Genomic DNA, 26,961 nt, shown 5'->3' on the forward strand with positions numbered 1-26,961 from the left:
TGAGTAAAATCATATGGTTCTTAATTTTTTCTGACTTATTTTAATTAACACGATATTATCAGGATCCATCCATGTTATCATGAATGGCACTATCATCTCCTGATGAGAGTTTTTAAATATAATGCACTTTGGGGCTTGATTTTTTTTTTATCTTTTGTAAACTGCTCACAGGAAATCAGAACATAAATCTGACAGATATCTTGATCATTAACTCTGTTGGGGGTATGATGTTTATCAAGGGGACAGAGCTTTGCTAGCCAAGGAATGAAATTCTTAAAATTTCCCTGTAGTGAGGAAACTATCTGGTTGAAATTAACTGAACAACTTTATAACAAACATTATTTCCCATTGGGTTTTACAATTTTTTTATCTTCTGATTAATGACTTCAAATTCATAAGCTGAAATTATTTTTTTAGTAACTTAACTCCCCCTAGAAGGTGTTTTAAAAAGATTCCCTAATTTCCCACGTCTCCTTTTCAAAAACTCTAAACAACTATGTTAAGTAAAACCCATGCACTCTTTCTTGTATGTTACTACTAACAGCATACAATTTTGGTTTGACTTGTTTAAAAGTTCTCAAGGTATTTATAAGGAACACCATGTTTCATATCTTATGGAATCTGATTAATCTGATTAAATCTTAGCAGCAGCTGAACTCAGCAAGAGCAACTGTGATAAATCTCAGATCGTGACTTGAAATATCCCCACCAAACATTTTAGACCAATTTTTAAGTTCACTAATTTGAGTCATTATTCTTGGTTCTAGTTGAAAGGTCTTAAAATGAAGCTGAGCTGAACTTGGCAGATATCATCTACTAACTTTTTATAGTCACAATTTCTGTCCATCATTAGGAAAATCTATCATTATTTCCATCATACCTCAATATAATTGCTTTGAGCAAAAATGCTTTTATTATTCTCTAACACTTTTATTGAGAAGTCGGTCTTATTTGTTATTTGGATAAGCTCTCTCAGATAGGATGCTAGTTTTATAGTGTGAGTAAAACTTCAAGCCACTTAAGGCAGTTGGAAGAGAGGAGTAAAGAGAGGTCATTTTTCTCTCTATACATTCCATAGCAGAGCCCCCTAATGAGCTTATACATTTATGAAACTGCAAGAGCCTCTCTATTAAAATAATGAACTACACATAAACTTGTTTAGCTTAGATAGTTTCTGCTGAATTGGAAGAGAGTCATTTTTATTTCTCTGTACTTCTTGAAGTTGGGAAAGATACACTAGGGGTCTTGTGGAATAGTGAAGTCTAGAAAAAAATTCTGTTGTTAAATGAACTGTTTAGCAGGATAAATTGACTAAAAACATAGATATAACCTGTGGAAGAATCCATCCTCCCCAATTTAAAACTGAAGAAAATTAATCTTAGAGAGGTTGAATAACTATTACAGGTCTTTTCCTAATTAATAAATGAGCCAACCACTGTCCAGGATTATTAATTTTAAGACTATTGCCCATTAAACTACCTCTTCCACATAGAGTCATGGGTAATTACAATCTAATACCAGAAGGTAGCACAATATGTAAGTACCATATTTGGCCATGTATAATGAGCACCCATGTTTTTGGCCCAAACTTTCAGGGCAAAAAAATCTTTTGTTTTAAATTTTAACTTCAATTATTTATTTATTTATATTTAGATACTTGTTTTTTGTACTATAAAGGAATTTTAGCATTTATTTTTGAACATATTATGGTACGAGAAATTTTATGTAACAAATAATTACAAAATACAAAAACAGATACAAGGTATTTCAAGTACTACCTGTGTATAAGGCACATCCTTATTTTTCCCTCAAAAATTTGGACAAAATGCACATTATACATGACAAAATATAGTAGTGCATAGAATACATAGAAAAACAAGACTTTTTTTCCTATTTCCTTTTCGAATCCATAAGTAAAAAGTGTCTTATGGAATTTCCCAAATTCCATGATGGCTACAAGAAAGCAGAGAGTTTGATAACTTGGACTTCTAAATGAAAGCAGCACAGAATTATGGAAAACAAGGGACATTCTGTATTGATTTAACACTTTCTCATTTTCCCACTCATGGTAGCTTCCCCTGAAGTAAAAGGCTGTATATTTGTTTGTCTAGTTTGGAGCCTATAATTAGAAAAAGATAGAGAAATGGCTGAAGATCTATGACAAATGCCACTATACACATGTGTGCATGTGTGGCATATAGTAGCTTTTCCTATTTTCATGTTTTTTCTTTAAATTTAAATCTAGGTTAGGTCTGTCTAGGAAAAAAAAAACGGCAATTCAAAGATGCAAACTATTTTCAAATTAAGCAAATACACACCTCTTCCATAATACAGACACTATGTCTGCCTATTTCTCCCTAAATAGATCTTTTATTTTAACAAGTACCTACTTAATCTTCACTAAATTTAATTTGTTTCAGTGAAGTTTTCTGTAGTTGCTGTATATTGGCCAGATGATCAAGAGTTGAGCTTCAAAAATAGGAGATTTTCACGTCCTTCAAACGACTCTGCCAGCCTTGTGTTACTTTAGATACGTGACCAGTGGTGCAATGATGATGAATGAGTGAGCTTCCAGAGCTGGACTCTTATTCTTTTTTCTTTAATGCAGGTTAACTTCTCTTATAAAAATTTCCATTCTAATTCCTCAAAATCTCCATATTCAAAAGTTCTTGGAATGATTTGTTACTTTGAACAGAACTTCAAAAATGAGATCTGAAGCTTGACAAATAAGACATTAGTAAAGACTTGCCTGTGCATGTGTGTGTATGTGTTGTAGTGCACCTATGCTGCTCATTGAATAAGACAAAGTAAATTTAGGAATTCAGGGAGAAGTTTAGAAGAACAAGGAATTACCTGGTCTGGGAGATGTTCAAAGGAGATGCTATGCCATTGGAATTTAACTATAACTTTGTTGAATCTTAATTTTGCATAGTACTTACTAATGTTAAAACTGAGTTCCACATTGCCTTTTAAATTCCCTTAAAGCAAAACTTGGCTTATACCGAAGAATAACTTCCCATAGCCTTCATAAATCGAGGCTATTCTGTCGCTCATTCTCCCTACATCATACAGTGAGAAGTTGCTCTTGCTCTCCATTACCTCTTCCAGGTTGCTGATTGATCTCCATCTTGCAAACCATGCTGTTCCTTGAAATGCATAAACACCTCAGAACGACTGGCCTTGCTTTTTTTGTTTTTCTTTCCTTTTTTTTTTTTTTTTTGTATTTTTGACATCAACAAATATCCTGGTCACTCTTATCATTTATTTAAGTCTTTGGATCCTTGCTCAAAATCTTCTTTAGCCAAGGGCTTTTTTCCGTTTCAGTGACTTCAACATCCACATGGAAGGACCATCAAAATCCCCCATTTTCTCTGTTTCTTGACATTCTTATCTCCACTGAATTTTTTCTTTTCTCTACTTCAGTCAGCCCTCTAATAGCCAAATCTGAGATATTTTCTATACCAGGTGGGACAGATATCCCACCTTCTGGATATCAGTTCTCTTCTAGCTCATTTGCTCAGGTTTCTTCATTATTACAGTTTTCATCTTCACTGACGTTCACCTTAGGCCACAGCTCTTGTTCTTCTCTCACAATCCATAAGTATTTTCCTGTCTTCAAATACCACATTTCAAATTTCAGAAGCCATGTTTATCTTTGGCAAATATCTAACCTTGCTAATATCCTGAATTCCAATTAATAGGACAATTTATGTTTCTATTCCTTTATGCATATTACATGTTAATGTTTCTTTGGGCTCTGTTCTAATCACTCTTCTCTCTACACACACATTCTCTCTGTGTTCTGAATACCATTTCTATGCTAAAGAGCTAGTGATTTTCAGTGCTAGAGTCTAGCCTTGCCTTTTCCTCCGAGAATCCATGCCTCTCCTAACAACATAGATACTTCAGAGAAAACATGTCCTAGTAAATGGCACCACCAAATCACTCAGATAAAAAAGCCAGGAGATGATGGGTCATTTCTGTGTACTCGCTCTATGTTTTCACAATATTTAATCCAAATGTTCAGTGTAGCAAGATCCAGATCTTTTCTTACCAACTCTATTATCATAGCCCCACCACTAGTCCACCTAATTTCATTCCTAACTGTCTGTATTCTATTAGCTACATGGAAGCCAAAGTGATCTCTTGAAGTGTCTATTAGTTCATATCTCTCCCTACTTCTCCAGTGTACTTGGCTAAGGCCCACATCGTTTGCCATTATCAATAAAGCCCTGCGTAGTTTCCTATCTTCTTAACTTTCAGTCACAGCTCATTGGTCTTTCTCCTTGCTTCACTCAAACCAGATTCAACGTTTTCATTTCCTTCTGCATGCTAAAATTGTCCTCATATCAGGGACCTTGAATGTTCTAGTTTCTCTTTCTAAAAGATTTTTCCCAACTGTATGCAAAAGTGGTTCCTGTCTAAGCCTAAAGCTCAGGTCTAAGCTTAAATAGTGTCACCAGAAAGTATGGTTAAAATCTAGTCTAGCCGATGTTCCCCTAATACTCATGTTGTGTATTCAGTTCCTAGTTTGATTTTGCATGTGAACACATTTTATAATGATTTTGTCTCTTTGTTTAATTGGGTTTCTGCTTTTGACTTCTTTTCTAGAGTGTAAGCCCCAAGAAGGATCTTGGCTTTCTTGTTCACCACTGTAGCTCAGTAATTAGTATAATATTTTACAATATGTGTTAAGCAAATTAATAAAGCTTAAGACTACTATATCTAGTGGAGTTCACCATCTGCTCACTTCCTGTAGTTTCCAAGGCTCCAAGGCTCCTTGCTCTACCTTAACAAAAGAGCTGTGGGTCAGGGAATCTGGTCTGGAGATGGCTCATCTTTAAATCCACTTGCGAGGCTATCAGGATACACAGGAATGATTTTATGCTACTTAGGAGTTCCACATTGTTAAGGGGGATACTCATTCTTTCTCTCTGGAAAGGCTTTAAACACTTATGGCTCCTTTGCACTCTTAAACATTAGGGCAATTACTGCCAAACTTGCTGCTTTAGGTTTCCTAGTAATAGCCATTTAAAATTATATATAGATGACTAATCATTATTTTATGTTGTCTTTCAACAAATAATCTGAATATAGTTTTCTTTCATTTAGATTATAAAAACTGGATTTATATGAAATTAATTTCTAATTTTAAGGTAGGTATCATATTATTCATAACTTTATGATAAAATTAACACTTGAAGACTTATTACAGTGCATATTCCAAGGCCTCATCTCCAGACGTTCTGATTCAGCATGTCTACAGTGATGCCTATAATTGTACATTTTACCAGGCATCCTGCATTATTCTGAAGCAGAACATTTATGGATCACACTTTAGGAAAGACTACATGTCATGCTGTATTTCAAGATGTCTGGTGTTTTATAATGCCAACTGACAAGTGATTTAACAGTATACCTTGACTAATGATAAAATAGAATTTTAATGCTTTGTAGCCTGTAGGAACTTTAGGGATTTTTTTATTTGTCATATAAGTAGAGAGGGGATGTTAAAGAGATGAATTAGTTTGTCAAACAAATGGGGTCAACATCAAAGTGTCCCCTCGGAGCCCATTCCCTGTTCTTTCATTCAAAAGCATGCTGGCCTATAGTAATATTTTCAGCATCTGACTTTTAGCCTATTGAAAAAAAATAAAATAGAACCACATGTGTGGAAACATGGAACAGATGAAAAGAGACCAAAGGGAAGGGTTGAGGTGGATAATGATGCAAAGAAGGGGAAGGGACTAGACAAAGAACATGTATGAATGACCCACAGACATGGATAACAGAGTAGGAATTGTGTGGGAGTTGGGGGGGCGGGGTGGTTGGAAGAGGCAAAGGGGGAAAAACTGGGACAATTGTAATAGAATAACAATAAAATGATTTAATAAAAAATAATTAAAATGAATAAATATAAATATATTCATGCATTATATCTATATGTATACTTTATACCTGTTGTAATATTAATTTGGTTATTACAGGATTTTGTCTATCACTATTCTATGCCAGGTATAGTTTAGACCTAGATCTTGCCTATGAGAATTTTACTAATGTGAAAAAGTCCCCTTTTAAAAATGACTCCATGGCACCTAGTCCAGAGACAATGTTAAAGTGAGGCTCCAATATATATCTTAATCTAAATTATTAGTGAATGTAAGTCATGTGATGGCTTCTAATGAAAATTTCCCATTGAAAAAAATCAATGTTAATAACTGGAACTCGAGAGCTGTAATGGGCTCTGCTGTGTTTTTCTGGCTTACATTGTGTTCCTATCATATGCTGAGAAGAGGAATTGATACCCTGTGAGCCCTGGTCACTTCCTGATCCCATCTGATCCTCCAGTCTTTAGTTTTAAAAGGGTGATCAGAGAGGTTGCTGCATAATGGGCAAGATGAGCAAAAGGAGCCTCAACCTGGAGGCTCGTTGCCACAGCCCAATTCTCACTGGAGAAGCACTTCAATAAAGAAACCCATTGACAAGAGAAGGATTTGCTAAGAAACTTTTGTCCAGAAAATAATCTTCTTTAGAGAAGCTGCTTTCAAAACTTATACTAGAAGCTGACTAGAGCCACTCTATAGATCACAATGGGATAGCAGGTCTAAAGGCATCACATATCTAGAGGCCAAAATAGATTTCATTTGAGCACCAAATTTATACATACATATAACTTAGCAGGTTGGTTGGGTCTGGTAGCTAGAGAGGGAGAAAATATCTACGAGATCCTCGTGAGAAGTAGAACTATTGGGAGGGCAGAAGAATGTTTTGAAGTTGGCTGCAGAAACAAACCAGAGATGGTCTATAGGAGAAGTGGCTCCAATACCTGGGACACTACACTTGCATTGATGGTAGATATTGTACAGCCAGGACTGTCAATTTCAGGATTATTCTTAGTGGCACCTCTGGATGTGAGGCGTCCCTGAGACCAGGTGCTATCACTCTGGGCTCCCCCTGACAGAGCAATATCCTGGAGATAGAGTGTGGAGCTGAAATATCTCATGACACCATCTCATAGTGCTGTTTCCTCCGAATCCTTGCACAACCAAACTAATTTTGCTATTATGTATGATGAGACATAATACACTATATATTCTTAAGGTCTGTTTTCTTTCTTTGTTGCCCTTCAAATTAAAGGAACAGATGGACACTATCGAGTCAAGGTGAGTTTATATATCTGAAGTTATCAATATGAAGTCCTAAGCCTATTCTGCTCACTCAATATCAGATCTATTGTATGGGCGGAAGAGCACAGTGGATGCAATTGTCCATGTTTTAGGACTTATCTCAGTCTTTAGAGAGTAGCAGGTACAATTAAAATATATTAAATAAAGTAGATATTTTCATTTCCTTTTTTGCTCATATACATGAAAAGAACTTAAAAAATTTAAAGAAGTCCATGGCATGTCATTATGGTAAATGTTACTTTATTTTCTGGTTAATCTGGCTTCCTCCTTTGTAGTAATTTTATTTTATCTTTCATAAAATTTAAAAAAATGATTGGTTTTACCAATCAGTTTTTACTATACTTATGTGAAATAGTTGTTAATTAATATATAAGTTTTATAGAAAGTTATATTTTTAATGGCAGGAACAACATATAGATAATCTGTTCTAGAAACTTGCCATTTTTGAAATATTAGTTTTCTATAAACATCAAATTGGATAGAAAGGTTACATTTTCCTTTGATTATAATATAATTTGAAAGACATCTGTTCTTTAACATTTTAGTAAGATATATATTGGAACTGGTGTTTCATATGCCAATCTTTTCCTGAAGAGTATTTTAAGATTTTTAAAATACTGCCTTAATTCTCTATAGAAAAACAAAAAGAGGCATTTAAAATTAGTACTTTGTGTAAGTTAGCAGAAGTTAAGAAAACAGTAAAGAAAAAATATTCAAAAGTAATACATTGAAGGGTGTTAAAAATGTCAATTTTGACATTGTTGGTAACAAATAAAAATGGTTACACAGTGATTAGAAGGGAACAAAGATATATGAGTTGGTGGTTAAAAGAGTTTGTGCATATATATGCACCCATGCACAAACATACATAAATGCATCCACTCTGGTGAGTCTTTGGCAACAATTTCCTAACCTACTCCCTGATCCCTAAGCAAATAATCAGTCATCACTGTTGGCCTTTTGCAGTATCACTCATCTTATTCTTCAATTCAAAATTATTAGTAATGATAATGTGTGTTGAAAGGGGTTGAAATTTTCCCTGGACAACTCAAGTTACTCAGGAAAAGGGTGATGCTTTTAGGGATTAACTGTGATCATTCAAATGTCATGTATTTTAAATATTTTCAATTTGAAGGTATTTATTTGGGAAAAATACATGAGATTCTATATGCTAGCTTATTCCCTTTCCTCAACATCCTTTGTGGAATGACTACTGGACTGTAGTTGGAAGCTGGACTGTAGCAGGACTAGCTCCTGCTAGCGTGGACTTGTTCAGAGCGTAGGCTTGAAGGCATCCTGTGTGAGCTCGAGTCACAAAAAGGGTACCAACTCATCAACATGACTCGGAAATTGTGTAGCTCTTCTCTACTTAGTTCTACATAGTTTTATCAGCTGTGAAACGGTGTTTTTGAAAGTGCTTACTTGAGAAGACCTCCGTGAGAACTAAATGAGACAAAAGATATATGGCATTTAGCATAATACAATTACCTTGAATATAATAAAATTTCAAAACCCCTCACTGGTGTGTCTCAGTGGGTTGGATGTCATGACTCAAACTGAAAGGTCAGTAGTATGATTCCCAGTCAGGCCAGCTTGCCTGGGTTGCAGGCCAGGTCCCCAATTAGAGCCCTGCATGAGGCATCCAATTTGCTGTTTCTCCTTGCATGCCTATGTTTCTCTCCCTCCCTTCCCTTCCTCTAAAAATATAAATAAATGAAATCTCTAAAAATAGAAATACTAGTACCAAGACCATCATAATCATTTGTTGGTATAGTTTGAAAATATCATTGCAACCTTCTTGGTATGTTTACTCATTTAAAATGAGGAGGATGGGTTAGATGATCTGTAAATTTCCCTTAACTTTGATAACTAAGACTCTGAAATGACATAATGTAAAGTAAGCAATTAAGTCCTCCTCTCCTTTGATGTAGACGAAAAGGAAGAGAAATTCTGGGCACCGAGATTTCCTTCCAAGTTTACTATAATTGTGATTTTGAATACAGGGTTTATTTTAGAAATCAGTAAAAAAGTAAATTTAATAATTCACTTTTTCTTAGCTCCATAATCTATCAACTGTGGAGAAGTTGGAATTTGGTGTACTCTCTGATTGAAGAATTTTCTTGATGATTTTAGTCCTAAAATTATCTAAACTGTAGTCTTGCAATTTCTTAACTTAGGCCATGACATCTATCATTCTTATGCAATATTACTGTAGTCTTGCAATTTCTTAACTCAGTCTTGCACTTTCTAAACTGTAGTCTTGCAATTTCTTAACTTAGGCCAGGACATTTATCATTCTTATGCAATATTATGTGGTACTACATATTTATGCACATATTAAAATGTACAGTTTTAACTATTTTACATGTTTACATGTAAAAATATAGTATTATAATATTAAACCTATCATTCTGCAACTTAATATTTTTTAACTTTATTTTTATTATTGACACTATTACAGATGTCCCCATCTTTCTCCCTTTACCCACCTCCACCCAACCCTCACCCCCCTTCCTTCTAGTCATTACACAGACACAGACAACAGTGTCTATGGGTTATGCATATAGGTTCTTTGGCTAATCTGCTTACAATCTTTCATCCAGTTTCCCCCTCTCCCCTCCCCCTTACACCCCTACCCCCTCCTGTTGGACAGCTGTCAGTCTGTTATGCATATCTACAACCTTATTTCTATATTATGTACTATTTTGTTTATTAGATTCTACATATAAGTGAGAACATATGGTATTTGTCTTTGACTGGCTTATTTCACTTAGCATAACAATCTCCAGGTCCATTCATGCCATCATGAAAGGTAAAATTTCCTTCTATTTTATGGCTGAGTAGTATTCCATTGTGTAAATGTACCACAGCTTTTTTATCCACTCATCTACTGATGAGCACTTGGGCTGCTTCCAGATGTTGGCTGCTGTAAACAGTGCTGTTATGAACATAAGAGTACATACGTTCTTTCACATTGGTGTTCTGGGATTCTTACAATATATTCCCAGAAGTGGGATCACTGGGTCAAAAGGCCGATCCATTTTTAATTTTTTGAGGATACTCCATTCTGTTTTCCATAGTGGCTGCATCAGCTTGCATTACCAACAGGAGTAAACAAGGGTTCCCCTTTCTCCACATCCACAGCAGCACTTGTTTGTTGATTTACTGATGATAACCATTCTGGCAGGTGTGAGGTACTATCTCATTGTGGTTTAAATTTGCATTTCTCCAATGATCATGACATTGAACATCTTTTCATATGTATATTGGCAATCTGTATTCCTCTTTTAAAAAGTATCAATTCAGGTCCTTGCTCATTATTTAAATTGGATTGTTTGTCTTCCTAGTATTGAATTGTGTAAGTTCTTTATATATTTTGGAAATTAACCCCTTATCAGATATATCATTGGCAAATATGTTCTCCCATACAGTGAGTTCCTTTTTCATTTTGTTTATTGTTTATTTTGCTGTGCAGAAGCTTCTTCATTTGATGTAGTCCTATTTACAGTTGCATAGTATTCCATTGTGTAAAGGTACCACAACTTTTTTATCCACTTATCTACTGATGGTACTTGGGCTGTTTCTAGATCTCGGCTATTGTAAATACTTTTATTCATGACAACTATTCATGTTGGTCCATGTGGTTTAAGTTTATTCATGTTTACTACAGTGTATCATTCAACTGTATTAATAGATAACACTGATTTGGTAGACATTTATGCATTTTAATATTTTATTTTTAAAAACAGTGTCAAAAAGGCTCTGGCCAGTGTGGCCCACTCTACTGGAGTATCATCCCAGAAGTCCAAAGGCTATGGGTTTGGTCCCTGGTCGGGGCATGGAAAAAAGGGCCCAGTCAAGATTTAAACAAACCAAAAATACCAAAACCAAAAACAGTGCCAAAATGAACTTTCAGTTACATTTTATCATATGAGAGTTCATGTTTTATCATGATAATATATATGAGATTTTCTATGGTTTATTACATATATCTAGAATTAGACTTGCAAATGTTTAATGATTTCTAAGATTAATTTTGCTTTCAATTTTAAGTATACAAGATTAATTTTGTGTATATGGTTAACCTTTTTATTCAGTTAAAATTACTAACATAACTAAAATACAGTTTACTCAAAATCAGAGAATACTTTTTGAGATAATTGTGCTATTTTTGTATATGTGAATAGAAATAACATGGTGTTTTTAATGCATCAATACACCTAAATAACAGGTTCTGAAGTGTCCACATAAAATTTTTGCACAACTGACCTCCAGTAGGTAATTTAGTAATGCTTTTTAAGTGTTTGTAAACTTAATGACATAATTTGGAAACTGATACTGAAAAATATCATTCAGGTGGATTTTTAGGATACAAAGTTAAAGATTAATGAGATTTCGTATTAGTCATCATTGTGAGATTTCCAAAGAGATGCACGACCTTCAAATGTATTTTCTTGTAATCAGGGCAATTTGTAAATACACAATGTCATTAGATATGGGATTTGAGTGGTAATAGATATGAGATTGTAACTTATTATACTTTTCATGCAGAGTTTAAAATGCAATGGCCAGAAGACAAGAAAGTGTCTGCGACAGAATGTGGACATGGACTCGGGGACTGCTCATGGTTGTGATTCTTTGGAGCCAGCAGGGGAATGGACAAGGTCAAGGTAGGTGCACGTGTTTTAGTGTTCTAAGGGCCAAGCTGTGAGTGCCACTTTATTTTGAAATAGGTGGACCTTTGGTTTAATGTTTTCAGTGATTCGTGGTAATCTTTCCTCAAGTTTTTTGTTAAAATGTGTGTAATGCTTTTGAATCAGTTAAATTGAGCTAGAATTAGGTATGAGTTGGTGTATCAAATTTGAAACCAGCAGCACAAAATTGGCTTCACTCTGTTGTAGTAGAGATATATATATAAATATATATGCGTGTGTAATCTATTAAAGAACAAGACCTATAAATTAATGGTTTTATATTTTTTAAGAGAAGCTTTTGGATCTATGTTGTTTTTCTTTAGTGATTTTTATATTTTAAATTTATAAATTTCAAGGACATATTCTTCAAAGACGTGAGCTTCTTCAGAAAGTAAGTGAAAAATTTAATGTTACATGTTGCCCTGCCAAGTCTATTTGGAGGAAATTAATGATAGAACAGAACTGCAAGGTTGTGGTGTCCTGGAATGTCCTTTGCAGAGTGGAAAGGGACCATAGATTTTGTAATAAGGTTTTTCAATATACTGATTTGATGAATAGCTGTATGAAGTGGTTTATGCCAAAGCAAATGTCTATGAAATGCGTTTTGTGATAAGTATTGTTTTTCTTTTTTTAGAGGCATGTTGCCTTCTTATATACAAAATGCAATTTAATGTTTTGTATGATAAAACATATGACCCTCATTTTTTTTCTTTTGGAAGAGGATACATTTTGACATTGTTTTTGCGTTTGTCAAGACTTGAAATGAAATCTGTGAAAAGGAAAGGTATAAGGGCTGGTATATTGCTCTAGATAAAATTGAAAGTATATATCAGTGTTATATAACTGTGATAGAGTTGAGCTTTTGCTAGTCCCTTGGTTTTCAAAATATCCAATAAATATTATGTGTGTTCAAGTAAGTTTATTAACACTTTTCAAAAGATTGTCCAAAAAGAAAATTGTTTACTTACCATATGTAATTTTGTTCAATACCTTTCTGAAATGAAACATGAAGATGTTTTCCACAAGTAAAACTGCATGTGTATGTTTGTGTGTGAATAGGCATATATACATATATGCAGATAATCATTTTTAATAATAAACTAGGCTGTGATATTTTTAAGTTTTTCTTTAATTTCATTAAGAATTTACATTAATATTTAGTTGAGTTCTTATTTTGCATTTCTTTTTGATAAAAATGTACGAAAGTCATATTTAATCCATGTATTATTTTCACCAAAGGTCTAATACAAGGATCTGTAGGCAGCAGATACCCCATTTCTGTTGACTGAGAGGGCTGTTTACCCCTCCGGCAATGTGTCAGATCACTCAAAGGCAGCAGGACCAACTGCTTTTGCAGTAGTGAGCCAGCAGCACACTCAGTATTACGTGAGGTTGCCAAAACTCCTTCCTTGACCATCATTTCCAGGGTCTGTAGTTTGTTCTCAATAGCTACTAGTTTAGTATATTTGAAGAAAAATAGGTCCCATATCTCTTATTTGACTAAACCATTTATTTTTTCTTCAATATTGGTTGCTTGGGTATTCTTTCCTTTGATAGTGACCAACGTTTGTAAAGAATGAATTCCAAACTTAGCTATAGGAAAATTTCTGATGATAAATGCAAGTTTAGTAATTTAGTTTCTTTTTAAAAGACTAAATTAAAATAACAATGATTTAAAGTACAAAACAATTTAATAGAAAAATAATGAACTGTTTTAATATTATGGTTAAGGGAATTTTGCTTCCTGTATGATGGCTAGATTGAATAAAGCAGATTTCTTAGGCATGATAAGCAAATCTTATAATATCAAATACAATGTAAACTACCCATTATCATTTAGATCAATAAAGCTCATTAAGCACTGATTTTATTGTTTCACTTCTGGACATGCAGAATGAAGCAGAATTGGAAAATAAATGCTTTAAAAGTAAACCTTTATATTACTAGATATATTTTAAACGAAGATCTCATAGTACTTTACTATTGAGAACCAAATAATGCATTAAATCTATGAATAAAATTGTCTTTATATTATGTTTATAACTTTGCCTTAAAGTTTGATTATTGGGTCCTCCAGCACCCAGAGTTGTGAGTAAGTATCAATAAAATATGATTTTGTAGCACATGTGCATGCAAAAAAATAATCAACTTGTGTTCATATAAATATAAATTTCTTAGGGATTGACAGCAAAGCTGAATAGTATTTCCTATACAAGTGCTCCATATTTGTTAGTAGATTATATCTTGATTATTTCTAAGTCATTGGGAAATCTGGATGTTCTTTTCCATGAAAACCATGTGAGATAGAAATGGTCATCAAGTTGTGAGGACAAGAGACTAAAGTCCACTTATTCTAGAATGTGCATGAAGAGGCATACTCAGTACTAATTGAACTGTGTGCAACCACCATTTATAAAAAGCTGTAATAGGAAATTCATATTGAATTCTAAATAAGAATGTTGGCCTATAATTCCTTTAGGAACGTCAGAGTCATATGAGAAGATGGTGATGAACAGTGGGTTGGAATCAGGTAGATAGATGTCTCTTGTCAATTTTTTGTGTCTGTAAAGGAAAGCACCTGCTTGAGGACCTCTGTTTCCCTGACATCTGACTTATGCAATATTAAATATTTATCCTTCCAGTAGCATTTCCTGACTTGGCCTCTGCCCATTTCTACACTGCTTAGGTGGGTTTGTCCATTAGCAACTGCTTAATAAGTGAAAGCAAAGCCAATGCTTAAGATAAGTAGGGGACACATGATTTTTTTAAAGAAGCTATACCTGCTATGCAAATAAAATGAGTAACACAAGTGTTCTGATTTATTTTGTCTTTAAAGGAGCTATCACAAGATTGGTGTAGAGATAAATAAATAAATATATATATATATATATATATATTCCCAAACACTACTACTACAAAGACATAGACTTTGAGGATAATCTGGATGAAAGTGAACTAATGTCTGAAATGTGTAATTTGCATCACAGCCATGGGAATGGTGGGTAGGCAGAGGGGTTATAAAGAGGCACTAACGAGCCCAATCAATTTAGAGAGTGCCAGAGAGTGCAGGTGGCAGTGATTGTATTCAGAACTGAGAAATTATTTCCAAACTCAGCAATTCCATTTCTTTCTTCCCCAACAATATGTTCAAGTAATAATATGAGATGTGTGTTAAGATAAAGGTTTAATGTATATAAAAATTTAAGAAAAAATCATCAGTCACTGAGATGCATGGATGTAAAGGCAGTATGAGTTATGAGAAAGTTTGGGATTAAGGTGGATGCTTGTTAAAAATAAAGATGCTGATATTTTACTTTAAAAAGCAAATAAACCATTCAAAAATATTGTCTGAAAATTCTTAAAAGTATATTTCTATCTTAATGGCTTTAATAAAAGAGTGCTCCTTTTTTTAGCATATAATAAAGGTGTTATTTTCAGATACATAATAAGAGTAACAAGAAGAATGGAATGAATATGTCAGTCTATTTCCAAAAACGAGATTGTCGAAAGTTTTTGAATTAGCACTAGTTTACTGATTTTTGCAACTAATTTATGGCTCAAATATAGTAATATTTTTAATATATTATCATGAATATATGGAGAATTATAATTGATTTGGTTTCCATAATTTACATGATGAAATTCCAAATGACAGCACTGGTGTTAGTTGTAAGAAAATATGAAATTTTGAAGAAGCAAGTAGAGGTTATTGACATAGCGAACTTAAGCTTCAAGTACAAATCAATTTAATTTTTCTTCTTTTCAATTACTAGATTTCGATTAGATAGTAAACATTCAAAAAATGAAATCTGATAATATTTAGAGATTACAATGTTCAGTCCATAATCTCCATTGTGACATTATATTTAAGTGCCAAATTTTGTGGCAGTATATTATTTGTCCTATTTTACAAATCCTTAAACTATATTGTCTTGGAATCATTGTATTTAATCATACTAGGTCAGTGAGCTGTGTTTTACGTTTGTCACACATCCAATTTTTTCTCTAGAGAATTCAGAGAAAAGCTAATCAAGGTTGGATGGATGGAAAAAGTGAGAAAGAGTTCTATCTCTTGATTTCTTTCTCTTCTTGAAATATTTTACCACTGTGTGCCAAAGGTATTTTTATTGTTTGCCTTATTTTCTCTTTCATTTAAGATATTTAAGTGATTGTGTAATTATCTCAGTTAATGAAGATAGTATCTAATTTTGAATTAAAGGTTTATACCTACAGTTTTTTAATAAGAATATCTCAGATCATGTGATCTATAAATTTGAATATCTGAGGATCACTACTGATGAGGAATAATCACCTTGAAAGACCTTAATGTCATCTAAAGTTTGTTTTTCAAGGTTGCTTGGGTAGATTATTTTCATCTTATAATTGAATATTGTTTTAAGAGAGGTGAGCTCAGACATTTGGCAGTGAATTTTGAATAATGATTATTTGTGTATTCCAGGAGACCTGACCTTAACGAACTATAGAAATGATCCCTGAAAGTATAGTCTTAAGAGACCTGGCCTTAAAATACATCAAGCTAAGTAGTGGGAAATTGAATGCTTTTGTATGATAGAAGTCTTAATGTTTCTGGCACTCTTAATCAAATGTAAAAATATTTTCCATTGTGATAGAAAAAATGTGTCTGTATGTATATATGTTATATGTGTGTGTGTATATATATGTATATATATATATATCAGAATTATTTTGATCTAGGGTGAAATTATGTTACTTATATCCAGCTTTAGTTTTTCACTTAAATTTCTTAAAATATGAGTACAAATATACAGTACTTAAAACCTTTCTAGATACCTACTCCAACAACATTTAAAACCCTAACAATAATTTCTAACAGCTTTTGGGAAACAGAGAAAGTAGTGATTTAAGAACCTACATGGGTTTACTTGAAGGCACTAATATTTTGAATAACTTGTCTTCAAAACTCAGATTCTTGGAAAAACTGTCTGCAATCTTTTCTGGAAATCTGAGATTGTATTCCTGAAGAAGTTAGTGTGAGTCCTTCATGCAATTTGCATTGGAGCCATGGAGTGAGAGAAGTGACGCCATAAATATCTAGCAGTAAAGACTCTCTTTGGAGTACCCTCTTAGAGGTATTTTTTTTCCACAGAAAAGACTTTCTTTTCACATTTTAGATAGGTGCTTTAAAATAAAATCATTACGTAGTGTTTGTGTGTGTGTCTTAAACTGTCTTACTGGTCATCAAACTTACTCGCATGGGAAAAAGACTAGTTATAGAATATTCCATTTTTTATAGGGGGAAAACATGGTAATTGATACCTCTTTGTTTAAAGTTACAATATATCATCCAATATTTAAGTGGCATTCATTCACAATATTTCAAAAGGTCTTATTACCATGCAATGTAATAAAGTTTGTTTTACTTTCCATTTATGTTTTTAAATTTGTTCTTCAAAGTAAATCTCATTGTAGAAAGTTCTCCTACCCTCTAAAAATTAAATGTATTTAGAAAAATATTTTAAACACCACTCCAAGTGACTTTACATTTTCTTTTGTTGAGCTTTAATTTTTTGTTTTCACACATAAAAGACTGTGTGGGCGTTTGCTTTAGATTTAAAATTTCATTTGAAGATAATTGTTGTGTTTGGAATTTGCTATGGAGTTTGACTTGAAAAATAGGTAAATTTATTAGACATTATCTTCTGTGTGATATGTTAGTCTCATCTTTCTCCAGCCACATATACGGAGAGAAAAAAGAAGATACATTTAGAAGAAAAAGACCTTAACTAGCTAAAGAGAGAGAAAGAGGAATGGAAGTGGTATAAACAGGAAAAAAAAAGGGAGAAGCGATAGGAACAGTTATGAGATATCCTTAAGCTAGGATATTCTAACATATTAATATTAACAAATATAATATAAATTTAAAATATTTATATATGAAATTTTTAGTAAGACATTATCCACCCCCCCTCCCCCCACCCCCACCCCACACCACACACACGCAGGTAGAAATAAAATGGAAAGCAGGCTGAGGGAGGCAGCCCCATCTCCAGGCAGCCTCATACTGTGTCCCACTTACTTTTATCTCATGGTATGAAGTATCGAAATTGTGCTTTAAGAACAACTTAAGTCCTTTTTGCACAAGGAGTCTAGACTTTTGAGTGGAGAAATTCAAAATAGCCTCATGTGTGAGACTGGGTGTTCCAGTTTTCGGCAGAAATTACTGCTTATTCCAAACTCTTTTTGTTTCTTTGTACCTCTTCAACCTGCAGGGCTACATCTATCTCGGCATAAAGCTATACTTGGGAATCACTTCTCTGTCACTTATTAGGTTTATTTTAAAAAGCTCATGAATTACACATGAATTACACATGAAAGTTGTCAACTTAGATTTCAAGAGACTTAAAAAAAATTAACCGTGCACCTTTTCATTATAAAGGCTGTACACAGTATTTACAAGCTAGGTATTACCTTTAAGGGACATGAGATCCATCTATCAGCAACTTTGCTTCCTTAAATCATCATATATATTGCCTAAAAGCTTGTTCTCAAAAATTAAGAAGCACTGAGGTTTATATATGATATGTTATAGTGCGACCTATTTGTCACCTGTAGCTCAATCAAAGGATAAATTGTTTGGGGTTTTATAGATAAAGATATAGTAATTAGGATGCATTGTATCTTATGTGGTTTTTTTTTCTTATGATGAATATTGAAACCTATTTTTCTTGAAGTAACTTCTGATGCTCATTTGTAAGATCTTCCTTTTTCTCTTTTCTCCATCTGGCCATCTTCCTTTTGTCCCTTAATTCAGATAGCACCTACTATGTCTCTGCCCAGATTCCACTTACTTTGATGTTGTGTCTTGTAGTTTACAAAGCTACACAACCCTATCGATATTTCTCAATATGCACTATAATTGTTCATTTGTTTTTTTTTCTTTTTTATAAGCTCCTTAATGGCTCAGACTGTATATTCATTTACTTAACAAAAGTTTATAAAATATTAACCTTGGGCCAGGAACGATTCTGGACACTAGTGATAGAGCAGGTAATAAAAGTGACACAGAGAACTGCCATTGTGAAACTTGTATTTTAATGCAGGGGGACAGATGGCAGACCATGAGCATCTGTATGTAAAATGTGGCAAGCTGAATGGTAGAAAATAATGCTGAGATGTAGGTCAGAAAATTCTGAGAGGGAAAATTTTTAAAATTGTAGTGACCATCATCCATTTTTTAAATTAAATTTACTATGGTGACATTGATTAATAAGATTATATAGTTTTCAAGTGTAAATTTCTTTGATGCATGATCTGTATGTTGCATTGTGTGCGGACCCTGAAGGGCTAATCTGTAACTGCATAGTCCAGAAGGACCTCACAGAGAAGGTGGCAGTTGAGAGTTTAAGGAGGTGAGGTCCTGAACCATGCAGAAATTTAGGGGAAGAACATTACTTGCAAGTACAACAGACATGTAAATCATGAGCAGCATTGTGTCTGGTGTTTTGTAGGAACAGCAAAGAACCTTCCTACTCTGGCTTGAGCAAAGCATACGTGGTGGGGAGAACTTGAAGATTCAACAGCATTAGTGTAGGGAGGGAGGGATGGAAATTACGGCGTTTCAATGGCTGTTCTAATAACTTGGCTTTAGTCTGGAGTAAAGCGGGAGGTTATAGGAGGATACTGAGATTTCTTTTTGGCAATTCACTTTGCGTTTTCAGTTTATCCAATGATCACTACTTAGGACTCAATAACTTTGTTTTATTACTCTTGTGGGCCAACTACAAACCACTCTATTAAAGTACTGTTAAGTTCTAATTTCAAATGATTAAAATAACAGTTTATCTCTTTTTCTTTTTCATCACTGAATATCTCATTTTTGATTAATTTGCAAGCTTTAACAGTGATCCATGCAAATTTAACATAATAATGTTAATAGTATTTTGTTAAAAATAATTATTAATAAAATATTTTTTGCTGTATATAATGTACACACTTTTGCCCAAATTATTGAGGGAAATATAAGGATGTGCACTATACATGGATAGTACAGTACTTGAAATACCCTGTATCTGTTCTTGTGTTCTGTAATTATTTGTTACATAAAATTTCTTGTACCATGATATGTTTAAAAATAAATGCTGAAATTCCTTTATAATACAAAAAACAAGAATCTAAATATAAATAAATGATTGAATAAAAAAATTAAAACAAAATATTTTTTTCCTGAAAGTTTGGTCCAGAAATGTGGGTGCTCATTATATACAGCAAAATATGGTAACTTATTCTTCATCAGATTTAGAAACTTAATTGAAGATGCTAATTAGAAAAGTCATTTGTTCTGTTGGAAGATGTTGATAAAATTGCTTTTGAATTACTGTCATATTAATCGATACCATATTAAGTTGTGTTTCTGGAAGCCAGTTGTAGACAGTGGTAATGTGTTAATGGCTCTAAATGCATCTCTTCTAACTCCATGGTCAAGGATATTTGAAAGTGGGAAAATTTACTGGCTTCAAAATCTGGGAACCAGGAATAACCAGAAATGTTTTTGTTTTTTTGTTTCCTGGTATAATTGTCCTCCTGTTGGAAGGTTATCTCCTTATACTAAGCAAACATATACTTATTGTGTCTTACTTAATGGTTTATTTGTACCATAAATAGTTTTTTAAGGAAGTATAGCTCTCACAATATACTGAAAAAGGAAATTATGAGGACTCAAAATGATACACATTTTAAAATTGAATAGGTAACCTGAGGAGAGAGAAGAAGGGAGAAAAATACAGAGAGGGAAAGAGAAATGATGTAACAAAAATTAGTTGCCAAAGGGGAGGGGTGTTGGGGGACTGAGTGAAAAATGTGAGGGGATTATGAAGTACACATTGGTGATCACAAAATAGTCACAAGGATGTAAAGTACAGCATACAGAATATAGTCAATAATATTGTAGCAACCATATATGGTACCATGTAGATACTTGAAATATCAGGGGGACCACTTTGTAAAAATATGATTATCTAACTACTATGCTATACATGTAAAACTAATACCAACTAATATCAAATGTAAACTGTATTTGAAAAATAAAATAAAATAAATGATTAGAATATTCACAGTAGTTGACAAGGGATTCAAAGACAGTTATAGAGCTCCTGCTGTATGCCAGACACTGGAGTTACAACAAGGAAGAAGGCAGAGACTCAAGTGGTGATGAGACAGAAAGGAGAGAAAGAAGAAGCAGAGACACAAATATATAACCAAATCAGTGTTTTGAAGGGCTATAAAGTTTACTAGCATGAAGAAGACTAGATGTGATAATGTGGTTGAGTATAACTGGCAAGTGGGGAGGCACTGCTTCAGCGATAGGAAAGTCAGGGAATTCTCTCTCTGAGGAGGTGATATTTCAGTTGAGGTTGGAATGAAAGGAAAGAGGCAGGTATTTTGAAGATTCAGAATGTATGCACAGAAGGAAGAGAAACTTAAATAGAAATAAGCTTAATATTTACTTGAGAAGAAGACTGGTTTGTCTGGAATGAAGGAAGAGCACAGGAGGGACATGAGGATGGGGCTCTCAGGGGCCAGATTAGCTATGATTTTGCAGGCAATATTTAGATACAAAACAAATTCACTGGGAGGTTTAACATAGAGTTGCACTATGTTTAATTTACTATTCCTTCTATCTACAGTATAGAGGATGTATTACTGGGGAGGCGCATAACAGTAGAGGAAGAGAGTCCATTCAGATGACTAATTCACTTGTCCAGGTGAAGGATGATGGTGCTTGGGAGTAAGGCTATAACAATAGCGTTGGGGTGAAGTGGTTGAGATTAGAAGTTTTTTTGAGTATAGAGCTGATAAGATTTACTGGTCAAGAATCACACCAAGGTGTTTGGGCTTGGGACATATGGTCCTTTATTGAGATGAGGAAGTTTTGATAGCATGGGACTGAGTCCAGTGGCAGAGGTGTAGATAGAATGTGTGTGATTGATTGATTTTTATTGCTGCACACTAAATTGAGAGATCTGTTAGAATTCAAGTGGAAATATCAAGTAAGCATCAAGAAGGTGACTTGGCCAGAAATGTTAGTTTGTACTTCACAGGCTTATAGATCATGTTTAAAGTCACATGTCTAGGTCAGGATTTGGTAAACTACAGCTCAAGAACCTAATCTGTTCTGCCATCTGATTCTGTGCAGATCTTTGAGCTATAAAATAATTTTTACATTTTTAAGTGTACAATGTAAAACACATACAAGACTACTCGTCTTGTGGCAAAGACAGTTGCCCAAATTTGCCACTTGGCCCACAAAGTCTATAACATTTACTCTCTGACTATACCAAAATTTTTGCTGACCCTTGGGCTAGATGAAGCTGTAGGAAAAGAACACTGATAAAGAAGAGAGCAATGTGGCCTTGGCTGGTGTGGCTCAATGGATTTAGTGCCGGCCTGTTAACTAGAGGGTTACTGGTTCGATTCCTAGTCAGGGCATGTGCCTGGGTTGTGGGCCAGGTCCCCAGTTGGGGGTGCTCAAGAGGCAACCACACATTGATGTTTCTCTCCTCCTCTTTCTCCCTCTTTTTCCTTCTCTCTAGAAATAAATAAATAAAATCTTAAAAAAATATTAAAAAAAAAGAGAGAGCAGTGTGATTGTGGAAATTAAATGATGGCAACGATAGTGTATGGAGTGGAGAATTAAGCCTGAGTGTAATAGAAAGTAAGATTTGAAGGCAATAATTTCATTATCAGCATGATCAATGAAAACTTTTGAGTCACAAAGAAAATATCATTATCAGACCATTCAGTTGATCACATAAGGAGCCTAGGCAGGAAGCATGCTGTGTTTGATGACCTGAGAGAAGGCCAATGTAGTTCAAACAAAGGAAGCAAATGGCAGGATGTCATTAAATTTCACTGGAGGATTAAGGAGGGGCCAAATACTTTAGGCTTGTAGTGATCTTTAGAAGAAGAAGAAGTCATTAAAGTATTCTTTTCTTATTTTCATTTTTTTAACTTAGTGATTTTTTGGGAGGTCACATGGGTTAATAAAATTACATAGGTTTTAGGTGTACCATTTTATAAGAGGGAGAGCAAATCATATCTGATAGGAAAGATCACTCTGGCTACGTGTGCAGCCATAATTGAAAGAAGCCAAAATGGATGAAATAAAATTGTTCATTGGTATTAGTGAAAACACTATTGGCAAGGGGAGGTTTGGTACAAAATCCACATTGGAATGGACTTTAAGAGTGGATAACGATAAGGGCCTAGGTGTTATGTTTAGTGAAATTTTATCAGTCTTCTCACTGTATAAGATATATCAGCGATCAAAATAAGAAATTCTTAAGTTTTTTTAGATTTAGGTTTATAAAAGCAACTCCTGGAGATTGTGCTTTAAAAAGTATGGAGTAGAGCTAGGAGATTTTTTAAAAACTCTCCTGGTGAATAGAATACTAGTCATGGTCCTGGTGTACTGAAGTACTTTTCCGATGCCTTGTATTTTGTGCACCTTTAGTATTTACACACATATGGGAAATTCTTCCTTAGCTCCACATGAATCCATAATTCAGTAAGCTCATTATATCCTTACATCTTTGGTTCCCATAATTCCTCACATGGAGTTGGCTCTCCCTGCTTGTGCCCTATGGGTAGCATCCTCTAAGAAGACGTGCTTCTCTCATAGTAGAGCTACCACATTATATGGCAATTACCATACTGATCTATAACCTTCCCTGGAGTGTGTCCTCTCCATGAGTGCTCACATTCCATCCTGTTCTTGAGATGTAAAATATTCTAATCATTACATATGTTCTTCTATTTTAATATTTCATATCTTCTAATTTAAATATTTCTGTTTTCTCATTACACTGCTTAGCTACTAAGTTATAAAAACAAATTTTAGCTGTCTACAAACAACTTCAAATCTAATGCCAGTGAAGACTAATGTGTGATCATCTATACCAATATTTCTTTCCATATAGTGTTTATAATCTTTATTGTTTTAAAGTGATTAATATTTGTTGAGAATAATGCCTCATGAGGATTGGAATGATAAATGTGTAAAATTCTTACACAAAGATAATATGTTTGGAATTTTGTATTTAAAATATCACTTACCAAAATAACAAGCTGAGTGTTATAAATTTATGCTTCTACTTAATTAATTTTAAGTCATATTTCTCAGAATAATTATATATATATATATATATATATATATATATATATATACACTTTTGCTAAAATAATAACGCAGTATAGTATTTGGATCCTTTCTTTTGTTAATATGTCTATGTGCTCCATTTCTGCCCCAACCCATACCCTATTCCTTTCTGTATATGGAAAGAAATATCCCTATAGATGGTCACACATTAGTCTTTACTGGTGTTAGATTTCAAGTTGTTTGTAGACAGCTAAAATCTGTTGGTATAACTTAGTAGCTATGCAGTATAATGAGAAAAAGGAAATATTTAAATATACTATATTTGTTTATTTGATATGCTTTTACTTTAAGAATTCTTTTATTTGGGAAGTTTTGTTGTTTTCTAATAATTGCTACGTTTCTTGGATATATGTAGGTGTTCTTCTCCATTTTGTTTGTGAATTTATCTACAAAGCATTTTGTGTGCACCTTTTTCCCACAGCTTCTCAGAGGTCCCTTTTGATGATACTGATTTAACATGTCACCTAATATAAAGCTTCAAAGGCATGATGTCTGCCGAACTTGGTTTTGACATAAATTGAAATGTTCACTCAACATGGACTGGTAAAGAGTTTTTCTCATTCTTAAATGTTACATTGTCTTAAAAAAAACCCCAAGAACTAACATTTATTCTTTGTGTCTTGGGAAGTGGTCCCTTACTCAAGAACACAAGTTGTGTCATCCACCTTTGCCTGTCAACATTGAGTACACATGGTACTGTATGAGTACTCACTCACTCACTGGACTGGAAAATGCTGATATGACAAACCATCAGAAAATAAATTCTGGTTTTCTTCACATTCCAAAGCTGACCTCAGAAAGCTATGTGGATTCATTATAAGTTATATTTGTGTTTGTTTAACTTTCATTTGGAATGTAAACGTAATGTATAATGCATTTGTTCTCATGTTTAATCATTTTTGTATGCTAAATAATTTGTAAAAAATAATGGCTTGTCCTTGAAAAAGAGTTTCAGATTGAAGATGCATTGAGTGCCAGCTAGGATTCTGTGCCAGTGGCTTTATTACTATATAGATAAATGGATATGTAAGCAGAGAGTGTATCACCCAATTTCATCACAAAACTTATTTCACAAAATTGTTATAAGTTTTCTAAATCATAGTGTATCTACACTCAGAGTTATCATCCCAGATTTAAATTTTTATCCTAAAATTGGTAGTCCTCTTTGTAAAACTGGAAGTTATCATATGTGCACTGAAAGGAAAAATGGAAAAGAAATAGTACATTCAAGACAATGAGAGGTCGGTTTTCTCTTGCAGCTCTCCAGTGCCCTTTCTTTTTTCTCTACCCTCTTCACACACCTGTATCTCAGCATTTGTTTTTAATTTAGAACACATATAAAAAGAAAACATATAACCATTGTGAGAAACAGAAATAATACCTGTACAAGGTTATATACCTTAATAGGTAAATATAAGAAAAATAAAGCTGTAACTAGAATATGAGATTCTATTTATGGTATAGTTTTGTTCCAAAGTGTTTCTGGGTAGGCTAAGAGTGTATGTTACTGAGAAATCTTATTAGGCTATACACCATACTAAATAGAGGAAAATGTGCATGTCTCTTAATTTTGAAATGCTCAGAAGTGATTAGTCCTTTGGGGGTAAGATATGCATGGTTTTTTTAATATTAGCAAACCTTTTTTTTTTTTTTTTTTTTTAGAGAGGACTAGATAATGTTTTAGGAGTATCTGGCCATATTTAGTCTTTCTCCTCTTGCATTTCCTCCTCTTTCTGCTTCTTACAACTCTTTAAAGCTGTGAAAACCATTCTTAGCTCTCAGGCTACAGAATAAGCTATGGATCAAATTCAGCCTGTGGCCCCACAGCTGGTGGACCCCTTTACCTCATCAGATGGCCTCTTTTATCTGCAATATGATATGTTAGAAATCAGTGGTGTTTCTAGCAGAAAATAATTAGCCTAAGTTAGCTTTTTACAAAAAATCCACACCTGAGGGTGTTCATTGATTTTATAGAGAGAGGAAGGGAGGAAGGGAAGGGAGAAAGAAAGGGAGAAAGAGAGAGAGACATTAACATTGATCAGTCCCCTCCTGTATGCGCCTTGATTGGTAGGCACCTGACTGAGGATAGAAGGGCAACCTCGATATGTGTCCTGCCTGACTGGGGTCGGGCTCCCAGGTGGCTGGGGCTAGCTTTAGTTAGCTTTCTGTTTTGGAATGCAGTGGAATGCCACGGGATCAAATGCTCTACTTTGAAAACACATTGCACTCTATCCATCTCTGATACTAAGGATATATAGATGCTACTTAATTTAAAAGGCCTAAGTTTTAGTGCAGCTATTCACATATGGTAAAATGAAATAATTTTCCTCTCCATTTGAACTTTCATACAAGGAAAATTCCAAATCCTGCCTTTTTTTTCTGAACTATTGCTAATATCTCTATTGTGTTTTAATTATTTATTTTTTGCAACTGCAGTGGTGCAATCTCTGTGTATTTTGCTTTTGCAAGCAAAGTGAAATATAAACCTTAGCTAATATTTATGTTAAACTGAAAATGTAAGGTAATATGAAAAAGAGAAAAAAACATAATAGATTGACCTTTTGGTAAATGCAAAGGGCAGCAATTCAAATAAAGACTGGACTTTAATATCTTATATTTTAAGATCTGAAATAGTAAGTCTACAATGTTCCTGAAATAAGTCTTAATACTAGATTGTAATGCTTCACAATGCTGTCATAACATGGAGTTTGGTGGAAAAAGTGAAGTTAATGTATCTCTCAACATATTTCTCTTCGTATCTATGTTTAAATCCATTATAAAATGAGTTGTTTCATTCTAAAGAGTAGTTTCAACTTTGAAGGTGAAGGTATTTGTACTATAATCATTAAAATAAATTTCTCTAGATATCTCCTTATATTCTGTT

The sequence above is a fragment of the Pteronotus mesoamericanus genome, unplaced genomic scaffold (genome assembly GCF_021234165.1).
Source record: "Pteronotus mesoamericanus isolate MK-2021 breed Mesoamerican mustached bat unplaced genomic scaffold, CSHL_Meso_final contig_82, whole genome shotgun sequence".
Lineage (NCBI taxonomy): Eukaryota > Metazoa > Chordata > Mammalia > Chiroptera > Mormoopidae > Pteronotus > Pteronotus mesoamericanus.